This window comes from Lycium barbarum, chromosome 6 (assembly GCF_019175385.1).
Source record: "Lycium barbarum isolate Lr01 chromosome 6, ASM1917538v2, whole genome shotgun sequence".
Classification (NCBI taxonomy): Eukaryota; Viridiplantae; Streptophyta; class Magnoliopsida; order Solanales; family Solanaceae; genus Lycium; species Lycium barbarum.
The window spans coordinates 77,171,149-77,180,577 of NC_083342.1; positions in this window are offsets into that span (position 1 = coordinate 77,171,149).

Consider the following 9,429-nt stretch of genomic DNA (forward strand, 5'->3'; position numbering starts at 1 on the left):
TGAACGTTCTGAAGCATTGCGAAAGGAAAAAGTTGTTGCAGAGTAGCTTGCATTGTTCTAGTTCTGCATCTGAGGTAGGTTACGATTTACTGGAGTTAGACTTTTGTTAGTTGATTGTATATGTATTGCCCTTTGTTCATATACCGAAACTTAAGATGAAATTGTTGTATTTTGAGAATGAAGGAGTTAATATATACTCTTCTTGTTAATTGAGATGGTTGCATATTCATGTTGTGTTGAGTAAATTTATCTGAGTCTTGTTGTGACTTGTGGCATGGTGCCTTGTATTCATTGACATTGATGTTATTGACTGATCATGTTCCATATTGACTGTTGTACTGGAAATACATTGAGATTCATATTGTGATCAGACATATATATATATATATATATATATATATATATATATATATATATATATATATAAAGACACATTTGACACGGGGTAGGGATGTGGCCTAGTTATGGGCTCGTGATCCGAGGTCAGTTTCGGAGCGAGTGGTACATGGACACTATGGGTCTCCTGTAAGTCATGACTACTGAGCGAAAATTTCCAGTAGTGTGTGTGTACGGTTGAGATACTATCATTGTTTCATTGCATTGCATCGGACCTATATTATTCTTGTTGATGGTTGTGGATGGACTTATCTTATTCTTGTGTTGGCTAATTTCTGTTGAGGACATTATTTGGTTATGTGCTATTGTGCCTATCTGCCTATCGTATTAATTTTATGAACGTATGCATGTTACTAATCTTAGTCAGCCTATGATATGTACTGATACATAGTGTTTGTACTAATACTACCTTGCTGCACTTTTTATTTGAGTGCAGATTTGTTATAGTCCGTATTTCATACGTACGAATGATTTGAAGAAGTTGTGGAATGTTGAGGGCAAGATCGTTTTCCAATTTTTTTTTAATGTGCAAGTAGGTTATGAAAAAGACTAAGGGCGAAAAGGGAAAATTCACAAAATAGCCCGTGGTAATATTATGGAAGTCTAAGGGTAAAATGGTAATTTCATAAGTATTCAAGAAAATTCTTTAAATTTCCAGGATGGACGTGTGGCATGGGTAGAATGTGCTCACATTTGAATTAAATGGGGGGCTAATTGTAAATTATAAAAATTCCATGGACAAAACTTGTACAAGAAGACATTAGTCTTCTTTGACTAATTAAGAGAAGTTTCAAGAAAATGAAAGAAAAATCTAGAGAGGGAGCATGTGCCCCTCACATGCATGTTACATATATATATATGAGGGGGAGGTCATCATCTTATTGAAGAGAAAGCATGAACAAAAAAAAAAAAAAAAAAAAAAGAAGAGAAGGGGAAACTATAAAGGCCTATTCGGCCATGGAGGAAAAATATGGGGTTTCCAAATTTGATCCCAAAAATTATTTTCTTCATGTATTCCTACTAATTCAAGGATGCTCTCCAACATGGTATGATAGTTGAAGCAAGAGAATTACTCTTTGGTGAAAAACTCCTATTTTAGCTAAGTTGAGAAGTTGTGAAGGAAAGGTAAGAATTCATCTCTTTGTTATATTATGGATGGTTTGTGAGTATTATAGTGTGTGAAAATGGATGAAATTCATGAAATGCATGCATGTTGGTTGTAGCCGTGTGGGTGGTTGAGTTATGTAGAATTGATGAATTAATTTTACTTAGTACTATAATTGTTGTGGTTATAGATGGTTCATGCATGTTGTGGTATGTTGAAGTGAATGAAACTCATGAAAATATGTAGTGTGTATGTGGGCCGTGTATGTGTGACTTGGTGTAGAGAAAATAGACTAATTTTATGTAATGTGTTGGTTGTTGTTGTAAGGTGTAGAAACGAATAAAATTCATGAATATGGTGCTTGTAGTTGTGGTGGCCGAATATAGTAGTGTATGTGGAAGTGATGAATTAATTTTATTTAGTAGCTTGACTATTGTGTTGTGGATTCCATGATGTAAAATGAGGATTTGATGACTTGAAATGAAGTTGAAATCGTTGTGGTGTCGTTGTGGAAATAAATGTGACACTAGCATGAATTCTTATAATTGTATCAACGATAGTATAATACGTAGTTGTTGGTGAAGTTCATGAATTTAGAAGGAAGAAATGTGTTGTCATTGCCTTGTTGCATTTTGGAGATTTCGGGTAAGGTGGCATGTTGGCTAGACTAATTTGAGTGTCGAGTGAATTACTTGGAGTGTCCTTGAATATTATTTGAATGGTTTTGGAGTAGTATTTGAATATGCAAGCAATTGTATTGGCTTGATTGTATGCGGTCGAATTGAATATAATTGTTGGTATTGTTGTTGATAATGTGGGTGAGTTCCATTCTCGGGTTTGTTATTGTTGAATTGGGCAAGTTAAACTTTGTGGGATAGAGTAATTACAGGGGAAGTGCTGCTGAAATTTCGGTAGCCAAGTGTCATCTTAAGAATCCAATCCTAAAGCACTAATCAATGTTTGGTAAACATGACCAATTTGTTGATTTTGGCAGATTTGCAGCTTGAATTTGGAGTCGCATATGAAGCGGAAAGAGGTATGTAAGGCTTTACCCTTCTTTCTATGGCATGTCTTAGATGTAATATGTTGGTTAAGAACCTCGGGGACCCTTCTACCCTCCAGAATCCGCATCTAAAGTTTCTCCTTTTTCAATCAGTAGAATTGAATTTAAAAAGTGTGCAAAATGTTGGAAGAATTTCCTAAACCTCTAGAACTCGCATAAATAGGTCCCAACTACCCTAAAACCTCACAAGTAACGCCGGGACATGTAATATATGTAAATTTGGTATGCCGCCTCGTTTGATCTGAGGTGGGCCCACTGTTCCCGGATTTACCTTAATGTTCCGCTTGACTTACGTTGAAGCTGAATCCAAAAGAAACTTTCGATCCTTATTACATTACCAAATGACAAGTACTGTACCAATCCCAATGAGAATACTTCCATGACGATAATGATAACGATGACGTCAGAAAAGAGAATATGCCTATGATAAGTACGACAAGAATGATTCCACGAATATGAGTCTTGAGCTAAGAATCCAAATGTGAATATGAAAGTGTTGTACTAGTCTCTACAAGACTTCAAAGCATATGAATTGACGGTTATAATGTCAATGATCTTATTCTGTGTCTCCTCTTAAAGCTATTTTCCGCCGATAGTCTCGCCTTATTATTATCGTTCCTTCAAGGTGAGACAAGTGACCAGATGATTCCATAATGTAATCGGAGGATTTCGACCTTACGTCACTCCGACAGACACATGACTTTCTTTTGGGCTCTCATGCATGCCAGTTGTATGACATATGAATATGAATGTGAATGTGAATATGTATATGTATATGTATATGGGGAGGGGGAAGGGCCACTGTTATATCACCACCTGATTCAGCTGGATTTCATCCCGGACGCGGGATGCCCGGACGCGGGATTATGGGAGAGCCGGATACGGCATCTGTATTTGTGATATATATATGGGGACACTGTTGGGGAGGGGGTGGGAGAGCCGATGTACTCGGCGTCTGTGAATGTAAATGAAGGACATCGTTTTCTGAAATGTTCTGTTTTCTGTATATGTAAAGAAGAAGCACCGTTTTTCTGAATAAGAAACTAAGCATGCATGGCATCCGCAGAAAGGCATTCATATGTACAGGTTACATCTGTCCCAGGATAATCCCCATATGTCTATTCCATTATTATTCATACTGTATATTCCTTTATTATATTACTATTCATGCCTTACATACTCAGTACATTACTCGTACTGACCCCTCTTCTTCGGGGGCTGCGTTCATGCCGCGCAGGTACACCAGACGAGCCACAGCTATCATAGAAGATGATCCAGCGGAGTTGGTAGGCTCCACTTGTTCTGGAGTGTTGCCGAGTCAGAGTATCTGAGCTGTGATGTTTGTTTGATGTTAGAGACGTTGCAGACAGAGTCATGGGTATAGAGTGTCAACATTGGTAGACGGCTTCACCAGCCGATATGTTATTATGTTTTATGTCACGAGCCTTATATGGTGTCAGATTTTACTTATGAAAAAAAAATTGAGAACTTACTATGTAATTATTCCTTAACTGATACAAGAGTTTGTCTATATAATAAGAGTCAGCGGGTTCGCTCGACTCCAGATAAGGGGTCGGGTGCCCATCACACCCTAGTAAAGTCGGGGTGTGACAAAGTGGTATCAGAGCAGGTCGGTCTAAGGGGTTGTCTGCAAAGTCGTGTCTAGTAGAGTCCTGTTTATGGGTGTGAAGCCGGCCACATTTATAAACAGGAGGCTGCAGGGCATCTAGGAAATGTTGACCTTCTTTCTGTCTCAGATCGTGCGATAGAGCCAAGTCATAGGCAATAAAATTCCTTATACTAACCGTCGATCTTCGCAGACGCCTAGTGGTGACGAAAGAAGACAAGTGACGAGATGGCAAGTTACAAAGGTAAGCCTAGAAAATTGTTCTGTTACTTGGAACTGGAAGTTCTGATGGCTGAATACGTCATATAGCCGCGTGTTCTGTGAAGTATTGTCGGTACTTGTTACGTACAGATTTTGAAAAGTAAGAATGGAAAGGGAGGTCTGTCAGAATAGATACGCCTAATAGTAAGAGACGGGGACAGAAGATACTGTGAACAGGTAATAAGTGAGATGCGTTGTTTCAGAAAGGTTATGGATTTGGGCGTGGCAACGAAGGTGAGATCGCTACCATCGGGAATCTGGAAGTCCAGGACAGAAGGTAGGCATACACACAGGCGGAAGATGAACATCGGGAACCGAAAGGGTAAAACCGTAATTGTAAAAGAAAGGACGTGTTACGAAGGTGCCTCGGAGTCTGTGAAACCTAGACTCGCTCCAGAACATGTAATAGAGGTCATGTGAAGAAGCGGACGCGAAAATATCGACATTAAGACACCGAATTTCAGCGAAGCTTTTGGGTTAAGCGTGCTCAGGTGGGGGCAATTCCATGATGGGTGACCCCCTGGGAAGTTTATAAGAAATTCTACACATTCTGACGTAAAAGACAAATGGAGAACTAGAATAGCCTAAGTGAAACTACGGTATATGAGATGATAGGAGACCATAAGAAGACGCGTGAAACGAGGCAGGCTAGCTCGGTAAAGAGCCTTGGAATTAGGATAGGCTTGAACAATGATTGGGAGTACTTTGCGGTTAGTTGGTAGAAAGCATATATATATATGGAGGCGTAGGATATCCCACATATGATTGTATCGGTGGACATGTAAGTTCCAGCAACCGGCGCTACGGTGAGGAAGGTATTGATTACACAAGGGTACCGAAGTTCAAGGGACGACAAAAATAAATGGTACGAGTGCCACCAGGTAAAATGCTATTATTTTACTATAGGTTAAGATTGGAAATTCTAGTATGACGATATTTGGAAAATAAAGAGATCAAAGTGTCGGAAGGAGGTGAAAGGTAAGAAACCTTAGTAAGTGAAGCTCCCGAAAGAAACTACCGGCAAAGCGCGAGACTATTTGGGTAAGAAGTCAAAGTAGGCATGTGGAAGGAGATAGGGTGTGACAAAGCAAAAGGAAATAGGAGAGGAGTGTATGAGGTTGGAGCACTGACTTCAACAAGTGGGGCTAAAGGAATAGTGATTAGGATAGGGAGAGTGAAAGTTGTAAGGGTTCTGTGCTGAGAATAAAAGTAGCAGCACGCTTGAGAGATATGGACACACAGGCCACAGCTACGGCACAAACGCGCAACTAAGGAAGAATTACGAACAAGTGAATTAAGCAAGGAAAGGAAGGTACTCAAAGACGGTTAGTATATAAGGAGCCCCCTAAAGGGGGGAGACCATATTATAGATTTCAAGACCTAAGGATAAGGAAATAGCCTACGGCTACATTGAATCGTTAAGTAAGGATTGCGTACTAAGACGTGGTTTCCGTTAAGATGCGGCGACGAGACAATGGTAGAAAGGAAAGGACCCGGAAAGAACAAGGATAATGAGGTGACACACTGAGCCAGAGAAAACCTATGACATGGAGCAAGGATTCATGAAAAGGTCGAGGAGTTCGATTATAGGGAAAATAAGGTAAAGGATAAGGAATAGACATAAAAGAAAGAACAGTTATAAAAGGAACCCTCCCTGAGTATAATGATGCTTATAAAATCAGTTGAACATTCGAGGACGAATGTTCTAAAGGGGGGGAGGATGTTATAGCCCGTATTTCATACGTATGAATGATTTGAAGAAGTCGTGGAATGTTGAGGGCAAGATAGTTTTCCAAAAAAATTTTAATGTGCAAGTAGGTTATGAAAAAGACTAAGGGTGAAAAGGGAAAATTCACAAAATAGCCCGGGGTAATATTATGGAAGTCTAAGGGTAAAATGGTAATTTCATAAGTATTCAAGAAAATTCTTTAAATTTCCAGGATGGACGTGTGGCATGGGTAGAATGTGCTCACATTTGAATTAAATGGGGGGCTAATTGTAAATTATAAAAATTCCATGGACAAAGCTTGTACAAGAAGACATTAGTCTTCTTTGACTAATTAAGAGAAGTTTCAAGAAAATGAAAGAAAAATCTAGAGAGGGAGCATGTGCCCCTCACATGCATGTTACATATATATATATGAGGGGGAGGTCATCATCTTATTGAAGAGAAAGCATGAACAAAAAAAAAAAAAAAAAAAAAAGAGAAGGGGAAACTATAAAGGCCTATTCGGCCATGGAGGAAAAATATGGGGTTTCCAAATTTGATCCCAAAAATTATTTTCTTCATGTATTCCTACTAATTCAAGGATGCTCTCCAACATGGTATGATAGTTGAAGCAAGAGAATTACTCTTTGGTGAAAAACTCCAATTTTAGCTAAGTTGAGAAGTTGTGAAGGAAAGGTAAGAATTCATCTCTTTGTTATATTATGGATGGTTTGTGAGTATTATAGTGTGTGAAAATGGATGAAATTCATGAAATGCATGCATGTTGGTTGTAGCCGTGTGGGTGGTTGAGTTATGTAGAATTGATGAATTAATTTTACTTAGTACTATAATTGTTGTGGTTATAGATGGTTCATGCATGTTGTGGTATGTTGAAGTGAATGAAACTCATGAAAATATGTAGTGTTTATGTGGGCCGTGTATGTGTGACTTGGTGTAGAGAAAATAGACTAATTTTATGTAATGTGTTGGTTGTTGTTGTAAGGTGCAGAAACGAATAAAATTCATGAATATGGTGCTTGTAGTTGTGGTGGCCGAATATAGTAGTGTATTTGGAAGTGATGAATTAATTTTATTTAGTAGCTTGACTATTGTGTTGTGGATTCCATGATGTAAAATGAGGATTTGATGACTTGAAATGAAGTTGAAATCGTTGTGGTGTCGTTGTGGAAATAAATGTGACACTAGCATGAATTCTTATAATTGTATCAACGATAGTATAATACGTAGTTGTTGGTGAAGTTCATGAATTTAGAAGGAAGAAATGTGTTGTCATTGCCTTGTTGCATTTTGGAGATTTCGGGTAAGGTGGCATGTTGGCTAGACTAATTTGAGTGTCGAGTGAATTACTTGGAGTGTCCTTGAATATTATTTGAATGGTTTTGGAGTAGTATTTGAATATGCAAGCAATTGTATTGGCTTGATTGTATGCGGTCGAATTGAATATAATTGTTGGTATTGTTGTTGATAATGTGGGCGAGTTCCATTCTCGGGTTTGTTGTTGTTGAATTGGGCAAGTTAAACTTTGTGGGATAGAGTAATTACAGGGGAAGTGCTGCCGAAATTTCGGTAGCCAAGTGTCATCTTAAGAATCCAATCCTAAAGCACTAATCAATGTTTGGTAAACATGACCAATTTGTAGATTTTGGCAGATTTGCAGCTTGAATTTGGAGTCGCATATGAAGCGGAAAGAGGTATGTAAGGCTTTACCCTTCTTTCTATGGCATGTCTTAGATGTAATATGTTGGTTAAGAACCTCGGGGACCCTTCTACCCTCCAGAATCTGCATCTAAAGTTTCTCCTTTTTCAATCAGTAGAATTGAATTTAAAAAGTGTGCAAAATGTTGGAAGAATTTCCTAAACCTCTAGAACTCACATAAATAGGACCCAACTACCCTAAAACCTCACAAGTAACGCCGGGACATATAATATATGTAAATTTGGTACGCCGTCTCGTTTGATCCGAGGTGGGCCCACTGTTCCCGGATTTACCTTAATGTTCCGCTTGACTTACGTTGAAGCTGAATCAAAAAGAAACTTTCGATCCTTATTCCATTACCAAATGACAAGTACTGTACCAATCCCAATGAGAATACTTCCATGACGATAATGATAATGATGACGTCAGAAAAGAGAATATGCCTATGATAAGTACGACAAGAATGATTCCACGAATAAGAGTCTTGAGCTAAGAATCCAAATGTGAATATGAAAGTGTTGTACTAGTCTCTACAAGACTTCAAAGCATATGAATTGACGGTTATAATGTCAATGATCTTATTTTGTGTCTCCTCTTAAAGCTATTTTCCGCTGATAGTCTCGCCTTATAATTATCGTTCCTTCAAGGTGAGACAAGTGACCCGATGATTCCATAATGTAATCGGAGGATTTCGACCTTACGTCACTCCGATGGACACATGACTTTCTTTTGGGCTCTCATGCATGCCAGTTGTATGACATATGAATATGAATGTGAATGTGAATATGTATATGTATATGTATATGGGGAAGGGGAAGGGCCACTGTTATATCACCACCTGATTCAGCTGGATTTCATCCCGGACGCGGGATTATGGGAGAGCCGGATACGGCGTCTGTATTTGTGATATATATATATGGGGACACTGTTGGGGATGGGGGTGGGAGAGCCGATGTACTCGGCGTCTGTGAATGTAAATGAAGGACACCGTTTTCTGAAATGTTTTGTTTTCTGTATATGTAAAGAAGAAGCACCGTTTTTCTGAATAAGAAACTAAGCATGCATGGCATCCGCAGAAAGGCATTCATATGTACAGGTTACATCTGTCCCAGGATAATCCCCATATGTCTATTCTGTTATTATTCATACGGTATATTCCTTTATTATGTTACTATTCATGCCTTACATACTCAGTACATTACTCGTAATGACCCCTGTTCCAGACGAGCCACAGCTAACATAGAAGATGATCCAGCGGAGTTGGCAGGCTACACTTGTTCTGGAGTGTTGCCGAGTTAGAGTATCTGAGCTGTGATGTTTGTTTGATGTTAGAGAGTTTGCAGACAGAGTCATGGGTATAGAGTGTCAACATTGGTAGACGGCTTCACCAGCCGATATGTTATTATGTTTTATGTCACGAGTCTTATATGGTGTCAGATTTTACTTATGAATTTTTTTTTTTTTGAGAACTTACTATGTAATTATTCCTTAACTGATACAAGAGTTTGTCTATGTAATAAGAGTCAGCGGGTTCGCTCGACTCCAGATAAGG